Source organism: Phyllostomus hastatus, unplaced genomic scaffold (assembly GCF_019186645.2).
Source record: "Phyllostomus hastatus isolate PE091 unplaced genomic scaffold, TTU_PhHast_1.1 phas_contig_5, whole genome shotgun sequence".
NCBI lineage: Eukaryota > Metazoa > Chordata > Mammalia > Chiroptera > Phyllostomidae > Phyllostomus > Phyllostomus hastatus.
The window spans coordinates 5,582,935-5,600,076 of record NW_025333897.1 but is presented as its reverse complement, the minus strand read 5'-3'; positions in this window follow the sequence as shown (position 1 = coordinate 5,600,076).

Below are 17,142 nucleotides of genomic sequence, written 5' to 3'. Positions count from 1 at the left end.
GGGTTTGTGCCACTGTAAAGAATGTAATGAAAGAAGAATTTGTATTATGTGTTAGAGGGTTGAGTCAGCTTTGTTTAGACATATTTCCCACTAACTTCATCAAACCAATGCTAATAAATCATGTAGACAGCTGCTAAAAAAACAAACAAACAAAAAACCTATGGGACATTTACACAGTGGAATACTGCTTGGCTGTAAAAAAAAAGAAGAAAATTTTACCCTTTGCAAAGTGTAGAGTGACCTGGAGAACATTATCTAAGTGAAATAAGCCAGTCAGGGAAAGACAAATACCATATGATTTCACTCGGATGTAGAACCTAATGAACAAACTGTACTAATAAGCAAAACAGAGACAGACTCATAGGTGGGAAGCAGATGACAGTTAGTGTGTAGAGGGGTTAGAGGGTAGAGGGATTGAGCAAAAAGGCAAAAATTTCATGGACAGACACATGAGTGTGGTGATTACTGGGGGTGAGGCATATAAGGGGACTAAATGGTAATGAAAAAATACAATTAAGATTAAATTTTTAAAAAGAAAACATTGGCTGTCTATGGCATGTAGTGGCAAAACAGTGACTAAAATTACTGCCTGTGGTAGTGTAAGTGCCTGACATTAAATGCTGATTTCCAGGACATCTACTCTGAACAAACATATTGCGAGCTGCATGACACAGTGGCTAGTAAAACAACCAGGTAAGACACGGGGCTCTCCACACCCATGAAGTCCCTGTCAGAAAACCCTAGGTGACATAGATAATGGCCTACTTCAGCCATCCTACCTCCAGTTTCCTGTGCCCTAATTCCCATGCTTCTGCTTCAAACTGACCAGTAATGAATGACCCCATGAAGCCTCAGACACCCCCATGCCCAGACCCTAATGAAGCAGGTCTGCTGTCCCTCTTTTGATGCCCCCTCAATCTTGCTGTGTAGCCCTTGAGCATGCCATGTATTTTCGAGGAGCTGAGAGTACTAAATCTTACTTTTCAAAGTTCCCTGATGGTTTTTGTTGAAGTGCATCCTGCAATCACAGTAAGAACAAGGGTCAATCCAGACACGACACTGGCCCTGGTGGGGGAAATGTGGGACTATTGCAAGTAATATGGGCTCGGTGAGTGCTCCAGGCATTCCTAGGTGACAGTATTGCCATCAATAGGCTGGGACTGCAAGACACCTGTAGAGAAGTAACTATGAGGTAAGATTTTGGGGTAACCAAATAGTTGCTGCCATAGAACATTTTAGTGAAAAAGAGAGATATAATGCAGTTGGTTTGTTGCTTCAAAGTGCAAAAAGAAAATGAGCTCTGGGCTTTAAATTCTCAGCTTAAGGTCAAGGTAAGGGATAGAACACTTCTATGACTGTCCTAAAAAAAGATTCCCGGACTTCCGGCAAGATGGAGGAATAGGTGGACGCACCATACCTCCTTACACAACCAAGATTAGAACAACAACAATTTACAACTAGAAGAACATCCAGAACTGATAGAGGATTTATCTGAATGGAAGTTGGACAGCCAAGAAGTTAAAGTAGACCCGTACATCCAGACTGGTAGGAGTGGACGAGCCCGGTGGGCGTGGGTCGGTGGCGCGCGGAGGTGGGGGAAAACTGGGTGCAAAATCAGCACGAAAGCCATCCAGTGCGCAAGAACGCAGCAGTGATCCCTGAGTACACAAGCTGCAGCTGGTGGACCCAGTGAGGCAGCGATTGTGGACCAGGGCAGAGCTCGCAGCCCAGGATCCCAGAGAAGAGACTGAGATCCCAGGAGAATGGAACTACCGCCATTGTTCCCTCCCGTCCCCGCCCCCACATATAAAAGTCACAATCTGGCAACTGGGGTGCCCAGCCCTGGTGAACACCTAAGGCTCCGCCCCCCACCTAACAAGAGCGACCAGACCGGAAAAAAAAGGAGAGACATGTTTCCAATAGAACAGATCAGTCCCCCAGGACTCATCCTTTTGAGCGACCAAGAAATAGCCAATCTAAGCCCTGGCTGGCGTAGCTCAGTGGATTGAGCTCGGGCTGCAAACCAAAGTGTCGCAGGTTCGATTCCCAGTCAGGGTACATGCCCAGTTGCAGGCCATGACCCCCAGCAACCGCATATTGATGTTTCTCTCTCTCTCTTTCTCCCTCCCTTCCCTCTCTAAAAATAAATAAATAAAATCTTAAAAAAAAAAGAAATAGCCAATCTATCAGATGCACAGTTCAAAACACTGGTGATCAGAAAGTTCACGGAATTGGTTGATTTTGGGCACAAATTAGATGAAAAGATGCAGGTTACCATAAAAGAGATGCAGGAAGATATATGGAGGAGAGCCAATAATGAAGGGATGGAAACTGGGTCTCAAAACAATACAGTGGACCAGAAAGAAGATAGAATCAACCAAGCAGGAAAGCATGATGAAATAAGAATTCAAAAAAACGAGGAGAAGCTTAAGAGCATCCAGGACATCTTTAAACGTTCCAACATCCGAATTATAGGGGTACCAGAAGGGGAAGGGGAAAAGCAACAAATTGAGCAAGTATTTGAACAAATAATAATGGAGAACTTCCCCAATCTGGCAAAGGAAATAGTCTTCCAAGAAATCCAAGAAGCTCAGAGAACCCCAAAGAAGTTGGACCCAAGAAGAAACACACCAAGACACATAATAATTACATTAGCCAAGGTAAAAACGAAGGAGAGAATCCTAGAAGCAGCAAGAGATAAGGGGACAGTAACCTGCAAAGGAGTTCCCATCAGACTGTCAGCTGATTTCTCAAAAGAGACATTACAGGCAAGAGGGGGCTGGAAAGAACTATTCCAAGTCATGAAAGACAAGGACCTACATCCCAGATTGCTCTATCCAGCAAAGCTCTCATTTAGCATGGAAGGGCAGATAAAGTGCTTCTCAGATAAGGTCAAGTTAAAGGAGTTCATCATCACCAAGCCCTTATTTTATGAAATGCTAAAGGGACTTATCTAAGAAAAGAAGATAAAGAAAAAATAGGTATAGTAAAAGGACAGCAAACTCACAATTATTAACAACCACACCTAAAGCAAAACCAAAAGAAACTAAGCAAACAGCTAGAACAGGAACAGAACCACAGAAATGGAGGTCACATGGAGGGTTAGCAACAGGGGGGTGGGAGGAGGAGAGGGGGGAAAAGGTATAGAGAATAAGTAGCATAGAATGTAGGGTCGAAAATAGATAGGGGGAGGGCAAGAATAGTATGGGAAATGTAGAAGCTAAAGAACTCATAAGTATGACACATGGACATGAACTAAAGGGGGGGATGTGGGTGGGAGACAGGGTACAGGGTGGAGGGGAGAGAAGGGGGGAAATGGGACAACTGTAATAGCATAATCAATAAAATATATTTTTTAAAAAATCCCTATCTCCTTTAGCAGCTAGCTGGGTTGAGATTTCTGAAAATTAAACCCAACGCCCAATCCTGTGGATAGCTGAGTTACAACAAATACTGAAACTGCAACTTTGCATGGTCTTATGTTAAAGAAAAGGCAGCTCAGAGATTTAAAAATCCAAGTATTATAAGAAAACAGCTAGTTGACACTGTTTTTAGTGTGATATAATTTAGTTATGTTAAGAAGAAAGAGGAAGATATGAGATTTTGGTGAATAGCTTGGTGAATTCCCAGAGGCTGAATCACAGAATAATGGTCCTGGTAAACATGGTGAGTGCGGTTCTTGGTTGAGGTTTTGGAAAGGACAATAGGTCATGTGATGCTGGTGTACAATTTGGGGATCAGGTGTAACAGACATGTGTGGAACCAGAACTGATGCCACTGTCTTTTGAGATAGTTCTAGTTGAGAATCTGTGTGAAACAGAAATCTATATTTTGAAAGAAACAACATCAGAAAAACTACTAGTATAAAACAGACAACTTGATTACTAGTAACTCAATTGCTTTAGATACATTTTCTTTTTTATGTAATTATTTTATTGATCTTATTTTAAATAAAAATTTAATTAAAATGTGGTGGGCATATAATGTTATATTTAGTTCAGATGTACAACATAGCAATTTAACATTTATATAGCATATGATGTGATCACCATACTAAGTCTAGTAACCATCTGTCACCATGCCAAGTTATTATACTACAATTGACTACCTTCCCTGTGCTGTACACTACATCTCTAGATACATTTTCTCATTAAAGTTCACAGCAGGCTGTTTAGATGAATTTTCAGGTGAGGCATTTGGATGCCAAGCTAAGTTAATAAGCAGCTGAACAAGGAATCAAATCCACCTGCTTCCAGAGACATAGATAGCAATGCTAATTGCTCTTCTCCTGTATAATGTTATAACAAATTTATTAGGAAATGTATAAAATTACACTAATACATTAAAAACATAGATGACATAAACATTAATATGGGCACTGTACATTATAAAAATGGGTTGAAAAAGAGAAAGAAACCTAAAGAGATAAATAACCCCCAGAGAAAATTTAAAAGTAAGTAAAGAACATGAGGCCCAACTTCTCTAACTTTCAAGTTCTATGAAAACTTTCAGAAAATTAATTTTTGGTACTTGAGAAGAGATTTCTAAATTTCAATGGAAAAATAATTAGGAAGCAATGCTAAGGATCCAAGATTGTCCCTAAACAATGGTCTGCCTATTTCTTCTAGTATAAAGTTGAAAACCGGCCTTTTCAGTTGAACCTTAATCAGGCCACTCAATAATCTGAGTCTACATCATTTGAGCCAATCTCTCAATGACCCTCCTCTCCAAGAGTTACTCCCTCATTCACTCCAACCTGAAAGATAACCCCACTTCCCTCCTTTTCCTCTCTTGTCTCCCCACTCCTTCCAACTTGTCCCTGTCTCCCATGCCATTATTCTGACTTTCTTCATATTTACTTGTCTCTCGCTAGGCTGTCCTCAGTTTCCTAGAGCTATTTGAGACCCTGGTTTTGCTCCCTCAGTGTGCAGATCCCAGAGAAGAGATGGGAAGGTGAAGGACCTCAACTGCCAAACAAGTCATTGTAAAGCCCTGGTATCAATCTGACTAACCAACTGTAATCAAAGATTTCCATGACCCATGAAAACAAATACAGAGGAATTTTCTACACAACTCAGATGAATTAGTCTTAGGGGTATGTTCTCCAGGGTTTTCAGACTTTTATCAATTAGTCCATCTTCTTGAGGTTCCTGGAGATGCTGCCTATGGTTTGAAAAAGGAGAACTGGGTCAGAGTTGCTGAAGGTTTACAATTAAATAAATATACACCCAAGGCCTATCATAAAGCTAAAGAAATTGGAGACAAGCTCTTAGAGTCTATCCCTGTTGACCACCCATCTAAAATAAACTGGTCCATAATACCACTGGCATAGTGGTATCATATAAAATTCCTATAAAATAGATCAGTCAAATATTCAATAGTGCAGAAAACGAAAAAGGATTGATCTCTAAATATAGGCACTGCTTAGAAAATATCTGGAAGGGTTACTTGGGGCTAACTCTAGATGACCACATGGTGTCTGTGTTAAGCCCTCATTTTGCTAATAGGTTCCATGTGGAACTGAGAGAGGCTATGCAAAAATCATCCCTTAATGATCAAAATGTTCTTCTCTCTGAGATCCATACTTAGCTAGCACAGTGAGGATGCAAAGGCCGGCAAAACTAAATCCACACAATGAAAACTCTTTAACTTAAATCAAGGGAAATTGCCCCAAAGCCTCAGGAATAGCCTCCACCTCACCAAGCATTAATGGAGATGTATGTGCTGATACTGTAGGGAAAAGGGACATTGGACTAAAGAATGTCCAATTTTAAAGAAAAGGACAACAATTCCAGGAATCCAAATGATTCTCCCCTGAGGAATCTGCTCCTGTCTTTCCCTGCTTCCTTGAATATACTGAGTGAAATTATTATCTCAGTGGGCACCCCACCACTTTTCTGGTAGATGCTGGAGCCACCTACTCCACCCTCAACTTCTCACAACGCCCCACCATAATTCCTCAGGGGACACAAGTCATTTAATTTATAAGGTTAGATAATTTGTTGTTACCAGATGGGGACAGGGCCCAGAGCAGGTTTGATTTGGGCCTACAGGTAGTGTGTGGATTCTTGACTTTGTATAGGAAAGATTTCACAATACAAGTCCAGGTGATTTTGAGAGTGTATTTACTAAAGCTGGGGACAGTGAAACCAGGAAGGGCTTGAGATATTGTAGAAGAAGCAATAGGAGAGAGCCCAGGCAGGGCTGTTTTAGCTCATTGAAAAAATAAAAGTTATAGTGACAGAAATTAGCTCAGTGGAGAGTCAGAGAAAAAGGGGGCCTTAGAAACAGGTTCAGGGGGTAAGCCTGAATCAAGCTGACGCTCACTGCCTGTTGCTACCCTGGTTGCAAGTCTCATGGGGTCTCTCAGAGTCTAGGAGAAAGAGAGCAGAGATACAAGGTGTTAGGGTGCTCTAGCAAGAGCACATTGTGGATACTTTGTCTTGAGGCTTTTTATCTGTCTTTGGCAGGCCGGAATCCTAGGGGAGTTCTCACTAGCTTTTCAGGTGTGTCCTTCAACAGCTGATTCATCAAAATATGCATAAAGAGAGGTCATGGGTTATTTTCTGTTTAGTTTTGTTTTCAAAGAATGTCATCAAGAATGTCATTGAAGAGGGACCAATATCAAGATTGTTTTATCCTAGTAAAGTCTGGAATGTATGAACCTATTTGCTCCTAAGTGTCCTTGGTCAGGGAAAATAAAAACTTATTATTCATTAGCTGGTTATAAACTGCTAATTATTTTGTATTAGTTTATCTTACTCTACTTGTCAAGGAATTTTCCTGGCTTTTTATTCCTCATTCCCCCCTTAGAGACTTCCATCCCTAAAATCTTTTAGGGTTGATGAGGTAGGACACTATGTCTTCAGTAACTGCTTCTTCATGACAAGGGTCATGGTCCCTGCCTGTGTAGGGTATGGAAGTATCTCACTGCCTGACCTAAGGGGGACAAGGGAATGAGATCTGAGACTAGAGCAGAGAGGCCACTGGCTGATTCTTCTAAAGTAGAGATGGGCTGGAATTCCCAAAGTTTCATTATCTTGACATGGAATTGTTGTATCCTAGAAGGACAATTTGACAAGAAGGTTAATGGACTGGAAGACCAAGGACTTTATCTGATAAGGGTTAAATCTAACAGAAACAGAAAAATTCCTTTGCTTGGGGAGGAGACTGAGCATATTGACAGGCTAGTAGGAAGAGTGTCAGAAATATGACAAAGACAATTATATTATGGTCTAGCTACTATATTATTTATCTGTAACAAGGTTTTGTTTATTTTAAAAATATATTTTATTGATTATGCTATTACAGTTGTCCCATTTTCTCCCCTTCACACCTCTCTGCCCAGCACACCCCTCTTCCTACCAACATCCCCCCCCTTTAGTTCATGTTCATGGGTCCTACATATAAGTTCTTGGCTTCTACATTTCCTATACTATTCTTAACCTCCCCCTGTCTATTTTCCACCTACCATTTATGCTACTTATTCTCTGTACCTTTCCCCCTCCCTCTCCCTTCCACTGCCCTTCTGATAATCCTCCATGTGGTCTCCATTTCTGTGATTCTGTTCCTGTTCTATTTGCTTTATTTGTTTTTGTTTTTTTAGGTTCAGTTGTTAATAACTGAGTTTGTTGTCATTTTATTGTTCATATTTTTTATCTCCTTTTTCTTAGATAAATCCCTTTAACATTTCATATAATAAGGGCTTGGTGATTATCAACTCCTTTAGCTTGCCCTTATCTGAGAAGCACTTTATCTGCCCTTCCATGCTAAATGAAAGCTTTGCTGGATGAAGCAGTCTTGGATGTAGGTCCTTGCCTTTCATGACTTGGAATACTTCCTTTTATCCCCTTCTTACCTTTAAGATCTCTTTTGAAAAATCAGCTGACAGTCTGATGGGAACTCCTTTGTAGGTAACTGCCTCCTTTTCTCTTGCTGATTCTAGGATTCTCTGCTTAATTTTAATCTTGGGTAATGTAATTATGATGTGCCTTCGTGTGTTCCTCCTTGGGTCCAACTTCTTTGGGACTCTCTGAGCTTCCTGGACATCCTGGAGATCTAATTCCTTTGCCAGATTGGGAAAGTTCTCCTTTATTATTTGTTCAAATAAGTTTTCCACTTGCTCTTCCTCTTCTCCTTGTGGTACCCCTATAATTTGGATGTTGGAATACGTAAAGATGTCCTGGAGTTTCCTAAGCCTCTCCTCATTTTTTAAAATTCTTGTTTCTTCATTCTTTTCTCGTTGGATGTTTCTTTCAGCCAAACTGTTGATTTGAGTCCCGGTTTCCTTCTTGTTACTGTTTGTTTTCTATACATTTTTCTTCATTTCACTTAGCATAGCCTTCATTTTTTCCTCTACTTAGTGACCATACTTGACCAGTTCTGTGAGCATCCTGATCACCAGTGTTTTGAACTGTGCATCTGATAGGTTGGCTGTGTCTTCATCGCTTAGTTGTATTTTTTCTGGAGCTTTGATCTGTTCTTTCACTTGGGCTGTTTTTATGTGTGTGTGTGTTTTTATTTTTTGTTTTTTTTATTTTTGTCTCAGCATGCTTGTTTTGTAGTAAGGGGTGGAGCCTTAGGTGTTCACTAGGGCAGGGCAACCCACATCGCTGCGCTGTGATGCTATAAGTGGGGGAGGGGTCCTAGAGGAAACAGTGCCATTTGCTCTGCTCTCTGCCCATTTTCAGGTACTTCTCCCGCTAATCACAATCAAATTGGGCCCTTCTGGTGCTGATTTCCGGGTATTTGGGGTTGTGTATGCTCTAGGGCCCTGTGGATCTCTCCAATAAACTCTCCTGTGAGTCTGGGAGTTTCTCCCACTGCTGCCTCAACCCTCACAGGTGTTTCCAGTTAGAAGCTTTGAGACTTTATTTCCTCATGCCTGAACCCTGGGTTGCATAGTCTGTCTTACTCCCCAGTTGTTCCTCTCAGTTTATCTGCACACCAGTGTGGGACCACCCAGTCTGCAATCCACTGTCTCACTGGGTCCACCAGCCACCATCTTGCCCCAGCCTGCCTCTGCTGCCTTGCTGCGAGTCCTCTCCGCCCAGCTGCCCATCTCCACCACTCCTACCAGTCTGGATGAATGTTTCTTCTTTACCTCCTTGGTTGTCAGACTTCCATACAGTTTGATTTTCTGTCAGTTCTGGTTGTTTTTTGTTTTTAAATTTGTTGTTGTCCTTCTTTTGGTTGTAAGAGGAGGTGCAGTGTGTCTACCTTTTCCTCCATCTTGGCCAGAAGTCTGTAACAAGGTTTTGTTTCTTGAAGAGGAGCTTGAAGTCCTTGATGGGTTCATAAGAGTGAGTCTTAGGCCCTGGCTGGAGTGGCTCAGTGGATTGTGTGCTGGCTTGAGAACCAAAGGGTTGCCAGTTTGATTCCCAGTCAGGGCACAGGCCAGGCTCCCTGGTTGGAGGCATGAGAGAGGCAACCAGTCAATATATCTCTCCTACATTGCTGTTTCTCTCCCTCACTTTCTCCCTCCCTTCACATCTCTCCAAAAATACATAAAATCTTTAAAAAAAGAGCAGGTCTCAGGTTGTGGTCCCTATGAGGACTTACAAGAAATAGGTTAAAAGAAATAGGTTAAATTCAAGATCAATAAACCCAATTTGGTATCCCTGAGGTGCTTAGTAGGACCTGATGTGGGCCCTTCCATCTGGGTTCTACTTGGAATCAAGACAGTTGTCCCTCCAGGTTTTTAAATACACCATGTCTGATGGTTTAGCTTGTTTGTTTTGGTAGTCTTTACAGAGGGCAGGTAGAGTTTTGTTTCCATATTTCTGTAATGTTTTTTGTACCTGTCCTAGATTAATTGTGTGAGATAATAGTTGGAGGATTTCCTCACCTATTAGCAGTTAAAATTTCAGAAAGGGCCTGCCAGAGGTGAGTTCAAAAGGGCTTACTTGTACATTTTCTTTAGGTGCAGCTCTCATTCTCATGAGAATATGGGTAACATAGACACCTAGGCCTCTGAGGTTTCTTGGCATAGCTTGGCTACAGTCCTTTTTACAGTTCAAGTAGCTGTTTCTACATTACAAGAGGACTGAGGTCTCTATGATGAGTGTGATAGTTAATTCCTAACACTTGAGCCAGCTATTGTATAATCTTGGCTACAAGAAAGGGTCTATCATTACTCTGTAAGATTCTTCATAGTCCAAACCTAGGTAAGATTTCTTTTAGTAAGTACTTGGCCACATCAGTAGCTCTTTCTGTTCTGATAGGAAAGGCTTCAACCCATTCAGTGAAGTGTCTACTAATACTAGCAAATATTTAAATCCAGAGAGCATTTGGGTGAAGTCAATTTGCCAATGCTTCCCAGGGTGTGTATCCCAGTGTTGTACTGGCATCAGGAGGGGAGAGGGAGGGAGGTGACTCTGGGTGTTATTTTAGGAGCAGAGCACACACACTTGGATCACTTTCTTTACAGTTTTATGAAGCCCCTATGTCACAAACAGCTAAGATACAAGAGTGGTAAGAGCATCTCTCCCTAAGTGGGTGTCATCATGGAGCATTTTGATATATTTCCATTTTAAGGTTCAAGGTAATCCAGCCTGCCAGGTCTTTAGAGAATCAATTCTCTAAGGCCCAAGAGACCTACTCCATGGTATAGGAGGAGCCTTCTGGGGCTGAGAAAGTTTGAGAAACAGAGTTGCCTCTAGGGTGATTAGTGAAAGTTGTGCCACTATCCTAGCTACCTAGTCTGCCAGTTCAGTGCCTTTAGTTCTATCTCTGTTCCTCTTTTTGTGGTCCTGGCATTGTATTACTGCCACTTTTGGAGGAAGTGTTACAAGTGTCAGGAGTTCTAAAATTTCTTGATGTTGTTTCATGAGGAGTTTTTCTGCTGTTAAAAGTTATTTTACCTTTCAAAGTGCAGCATGGGCATGTAATATTAAAAGCCCATATTTTGAGTCCGTATAGATATTAACTTGGAGGGTTTTTTTCCCTAATTGTAAGGCTCTAATGAGTGCTACAAATTCAGTTTTGGGGGGACAAAGTAGTAGGGGGCAAAGGTTTTGCCTCTATTGTTTCCTGAAAACTGTTGATAGTGGAACACCTGGCCTTTGACCCCATCTTGTATAACACTGCAGTCATTTGTAAACCATTCTACTTCAGGGTTAAGTAAAGGTCCATCTTTTAAGTAAGGCATACTTCAATATACTTGTTCAGTAGTTTCTATGCATTAGTTTTGTAACCTGGGTTTCTTTGGTTTTTTTTTGGTAGAAGGGTGGCAGGATTGAGAATTTGACAAACCTCCAGGGTTAATTCAGGAGAGTCGTTGAGGATTCCATTTACCCCAGTGATCAAATAGGTTTTGAAGTATGAAACTAATTAATTTGTCCTGGCTGGCATAGCTCTGTGGATTGAGCACAGACTGTGAACCAAAATGTCGCAGGTTTGATTCCCAGTCAGGGCACATGCCTGGGTTGCAGGTCACGGCCCCCAGCAACCGCACATTGATGTTTCTCTCTCTCTCTTTCTCCCTCCCTTCCCTCTCTAAAAATAAATAAATAAAATCTTAAAAAATAATTAAAAAAAGAAACTAATTAATTTGTTTACCTGGAGTTTTTGTGGGGATGTAACAAATGATTTTGAAAAGTTAGACAGTTTCCCAGCCTTTTTATTTGTCATTAAAATTACCACTTTGCTTTACCATCCATTTATGTGCCTTCCCTTTTTTCTTATTTCTTTTCTCCATTTTCATTTCCCTTATTGAGTTTTCTTCTCCAATGCCTTTCTTCCCTATAATGTGTACAACCCTTTCTTTTATTCTTTCTTGCCTTTTTAATTACCTCAGTTCTTTCTCTTTTGGCTTCTTCCTTCTACACAGTCTTTCTGCAACTTACACAAACCTTCTGCTATTTTCATGAACCTTCTGTGATTTTTCTAGTTCCTTTTAGTTGGCTTCTTTTTAACTCATTCAAAAATAACCAACTTTAGAACAACCTACTTTAAATTCTATTTTCTTAAAAATATATTTCCATAACTTACATCTTTTATTACCAAATCATATTTTTTGAATTCTTAATCTTAGAAATCTTAATTTTTGTCACAACTAAAAGTTATAACTTTATTTATTTTTATTATATTTTATTGATTATGCTATTACAGTTGCCAAATTTTTTCCCCTTTGCACCCCTCCACCCAACAACACCCAGTCTCTGAGGCAATCCCCCCACCATTGTTCATGTCCGTGGGTTATGCATAGGTTCTTTCCTACTCCATTTCTTATACTGTACTTTACATCCCTATGGCTATTCTGTAACTATCCATTGTACTTCTTAATCTCCTCACCTCTTCACCCATTCCCCCATGTCACCCTTCCCTTTTGGCAACCATCAAAACATTCTCTGTATCCATGTTTCTGTCTCTGTTCTTCTTGTTTGCTTAATTTGTTTTTTGGATTCAGTTTTTGATAGGTATGTATTTATTACCATTTTATTGTTCATAGTTTTTATCTTCTTTTAAGTCCCTTCAACATTTCTTTTTTTAAAGAGTTTTTTAAAGATTTTATTTATTTATTTATTTATTTATGTATTTATTTATTTTTAGAGAGAGGGGAAGGGAGGGAGAAAGAGACGGAGAAAAACATCAATATGTGAGAGATACATCAATAGGTGCCTCTTGCATGCCACCAACTGGGGACCTGGCTCGAAACCCAAGCATGTGCCCTGACTGAGAATTGAAGTGGTGACCTTTCAGTTCTCAAGCCAGTGCTCAATACACTGAGGCACACTAGCCAAGGAAACATTTCATATAGTAATTGTTTGGTGATGAATTCCTTTAGTTTTTTTCTTGTCTGACAAGCTCTTTATCTGCCCTTCAATTCTAAATGATATCTTTGCTGGGTAGAGCAATCTTGGCTATAGGTCCCTGCTTTCCATGTCTTTGAATATTTCTTGCCAGTCCCTTTAGCCTGCAAAGTTTCATTTGAGAAATCAGCTGACAGTCTTATGGGAATTCTCCTGTAGGTAACTAACTGCTTTTCCCTTGTTGATTTTAAGATTCTCTCTTTGGCCCTGACTGGTGTGGTTCAGTGACTTGCGCACTGGCCTGTGAACCAAAGGGTCACTGGTTCGTTCCTAGTCAGGGCACATGCCTGGGTTGCAGGCCAGGTCCCTGGTGAGGGGCGCATGAGAGGCAGGTGCACATTGACGTTTCCCTCCCTCTCTTTAAGCCCCCTTTCCCCTCTATCTAAAAATAAATAAGTATTTTTTAAAAACATCTTAAGAAAAGATTCTCTTTATCTTCAACTTTTGGCATTTTAATTATGATGTATCCTGGAGTGGGCCTCTTTGCATTCATCTTGTTTGGGGCTTTCTGTGCTTTCTGGACTTGCATGCCTATTTCCTTTACTACATTAGGGGAGTTTTCTAACATTTTTTTCAAATAGATTTCCAATTTCTTGCCCTTTCTCTTCTCCTTCTGGCACCCTTCTGATGCAAATGTTGGACCACTTGAAGTTGTCCCAGAGGCTGCTTACACTATGTTCATATTTTTTTTAATTATTTTTTCTTCTTGTTATTCTGATTGGTTGTGTTTTTCTTCCCTATGTCCCAAATCATTGATTTAATTCTCGGCTTCATCCATTCTACTGTTGTTTCCCTGTAAATTATTCTTTATTTTAATTAATGTATTCTTCATTTCTTTTTTAAAAGATTTTTATTTATTTATTTTTAGAGAAAGGAAGGGATGGAGAAAGAGAGGGAGAGAAACATCAGTGTGTGGTTGCCTCTTATGCACCCACTACTGGGGACCTAGCCTGCAACCCAGGCATGGGCCCTGAGTGGAAATTGAACCTGTGACCTTTTGGTTCACAGGCTGGTGCTCAATCCACAGAGCCACACCAGCCAGGGCTGTATTCTTCATTTCTGACTGGATCTTTTTTTGTTCTGTTGAGGTCCACACTAAATTCCTTGAGCATCCTTATAACCAGTGTTTTGAGCTCTGCATCTGATAGGTTGCTTATCTTCATTTTGTTTAGTTCTTTTTTGGAGTTTTGATCTGTTCTTTCATTTGGGCCATGTTTCTTTGTCTGCTCATTTTGGCAGCCTCCCTGTGTTTGTTTCTATGTATTAGGTATAGCTGTTATGACTCCCTGTCTTGGTAGCATGGCCTAATGTAGCAGGTATCCAGTAGAGTTCAGTGGCACAGCCTCCCTATCTCCCAAGCTGGGTACTCAATGTGCACCCTTTGTGTGGGCTGAGTATACCCTCCTCTTATAGTTGACTTGTTTGCTGTTAGAAGATCAATGGGAGGAATTTACCCAGGCCAGTGAGCTGCAAAGATTGGCTCTGACCACTTACTACCAACCTCCACTCTCTGTGGAGGATCAGCTGTGCAGGGGCAGGGTGGTGGTGCTCCATTGTGGCCTGTAGTTGTCCACTGGATGTGCAGGCTCTGGTATTTCCCAGGTGGTGCAGGCCAAGGTCAGCCTCCACCTGTGGTTTGTCTGGAACCACCCTGACAGAGCTATAAAGCAATCTGAGATGGCTGCTACTTGTACTGGGCTTGGAGATTCCCAGGTGAATTCAAGCTGTGAATCTAGGCTGGTTGCTGCTAGTGCAGGTCTTGTAGCTACTTAGCAAGGAGTACAGGGGCTAGGGGCTCACTAAGGCTGGCTGTTGCTTATTTGAGAGAGTTTAAGATGTGAAGCTTGAGCCAAGACCAGCCATTCATATGGAAAAGCAGCTTAGGTGGGCCTGTAAGTTGGGTGGGTCAGAGTCTCTGGGGATCTCCAAGGTGGGACAGTTTTAGCCAAGTTGATAGATTCTCAGATATGACACCAGCCTGCTGGCTCTGTGGCTCTGTAGGGTGAAAGCTCAGAAAAGGGACAATGGCCTCTGCCTGCCCCTCTCCCTCCCAGCTCTCACCTAGACGCAAGACACTTCAGTTTCTTCCTTTATGCCACTGGTGCCTTTCAAATTGCTACCCCAGTGCTGGAGCTCAGAGGGAGTGAGTCTAAGTCTGTGTGTGGGTTCTTTAAGAGGAACTGCTTATGACTGCAGGAGTTTCTTCCACTGACTTAATCACTGCTGGTTTTTGCAGCCTGAAGTTATGGGTATTTATCTTCCTGACACTGGAACCCTGGGTTGGGACCTGGTTTGGGGCTGTGACTCCTTGCTCCTGAGATATGCATCCTGAATTTTTACCCACCACATGTGGATCTGGGACCAGCACGTTCCATGTCTCTGCCCCTCCTACAAGTCTGGATGGGTATGGTTTCTTTAGTTCGGTAGTTGTCAGACTTCCATTCAGCTAAATTTCTGATAGTTCATAGTGATGGTTGTTCTATATTTTAGTTATAATTTTGATGTGGTTGTGCAACGAAGTGAGCCATGTTTACCTAGGCCACCATCTTTACCAGAATTCCCAAAGTCATAACTTTTAGAAATAGTTTTTTTTCTAATGGCAAATACACTCACATTTTTAAGATATAACAGAGATAACATGAACCTTTTTGTAAACCCAGGCAAAACAAACATATATTTTATGTTAATAACTTTAAAAGACATTATTTAAATTACCCATTTGGATTCTTGGTGATTATTACATTCCTTTAGTGTGTTCTTTAATCTAGTGTTCCTGACAACTTTTAAGCAGACTGGAGAAGTGGGGAGCTATCAGACATTGGCTACTTAAGCCGCTTGAATTTTTAAAACGCCACTGTTTCCCCTTCACATTGTGGTGGCACATCTCCCCTGCTGTTCCCACAGCCTGCACAGGATTTGGGGTAATATTAATTCTCCTATTATTCCCGGGACCACAGTAGTTCTCAAGCCTCCAGGAGGAGAATTTAGAGTGTTTAAAATACTCATTTGTTTTTATTTTCCTTCAATTACCTTAGCCTTGTTTATATTTCTAATTACCCAGTAGGAAGAGTTGTTGAGACTCAATGAAAGCTTCAAAGGCCATGAATTAGCTGTGGAAACAAAGAAAGTCTTAGCTTCTGTTGAAGGAATTACATATGTAGTATCCCAAAGAGAGTTTAAACACGAGAAAGAGAAACCTGGTGACAGAAGATAAGGTATGGTATGACAAGAACAAAGTTGTTAAAATTGGTGTAATAAATGCTTCAGATAGAGGACCAGGAGTTATAGTATGAGTAGAGAAATGTGCAGAGAGAAAAATACAAAGAAAAATCACATTTGACTCATGGACATGTTTACACTGAGCTCTAAGGGTAGCCTTACCAATGACCAGGGCAGTAGCCAGGTGCCCTGGGAATGGATTTATCCCACTTATGGGACTCAACTCCATACTGGCCAAACAAACAGAAGGGAACAGATTCCTTTGGATGTATGGGGTGATCGTGTTCTGACTCACTGAACCCCATTGCTCAAGTGTCACTTGGGGATGGTCTTGTGGGCAGGCGACTCCATGTCCCGAGGCCAGGCTTACTTCCATTTCAGCCTTCAGGAGGCACTTTTTGACAAAGGATTTACTTGACAGCTTACAAGAAGTTTCCCCCTACACTGACGATAATAAGGGATAGGAAGAATGAATTGGAAAGAGTAAAGAAGAGAAAACAACTTTGTGTCCCATGTTGGGTGCCAAACTGTCACTGGATGGGGACCAGGCCTGAAATAGGTCTGCCTTGGGCCTTCTGGTAGTGTGTGGGCTCCTGACTTCATGTAGGAAGGACTTCACAACACAAGTTCAGGTGATTTTGAGAGTACATTTATTAAAGCTGGGGACAGTGACAAAAAGAAAAGGGCTTAAGATAGAAGCAACAGGAGAGAGCCTTAGAGGGGCTGCTTTGGCTTTCTGAGTAATACAAGTCACACTGACAGAAGTGAGCTAGCTGGAAAGTCAGAGAAAAAGGAGGCCTTAGAGACAGGCTCAGGAGGTATGCCTGGGATAAAATGCCACTGCCTGCTACCATGGCAGATGCTGGCCTGCAGGATCCGTGTACGTTGTGGCTGCTAGAGAACAAATATACACGGACTACAGAAGTCCTGTGGAGAAAAAGGGATAGCATGGCCATTCTCTGAGAGAGAGGGTGAGAGGGCCAGAGAGCCTCAGTTCCTGCCTGGACAGGCTTTTATTGCCTTTCTGGGTACATTACATGGAGGGTAGTCCTCGTTTACTATGCACAGGTTCACTGCAGGGGACTGCCTTTTACAGATAACAAAGGAAAGA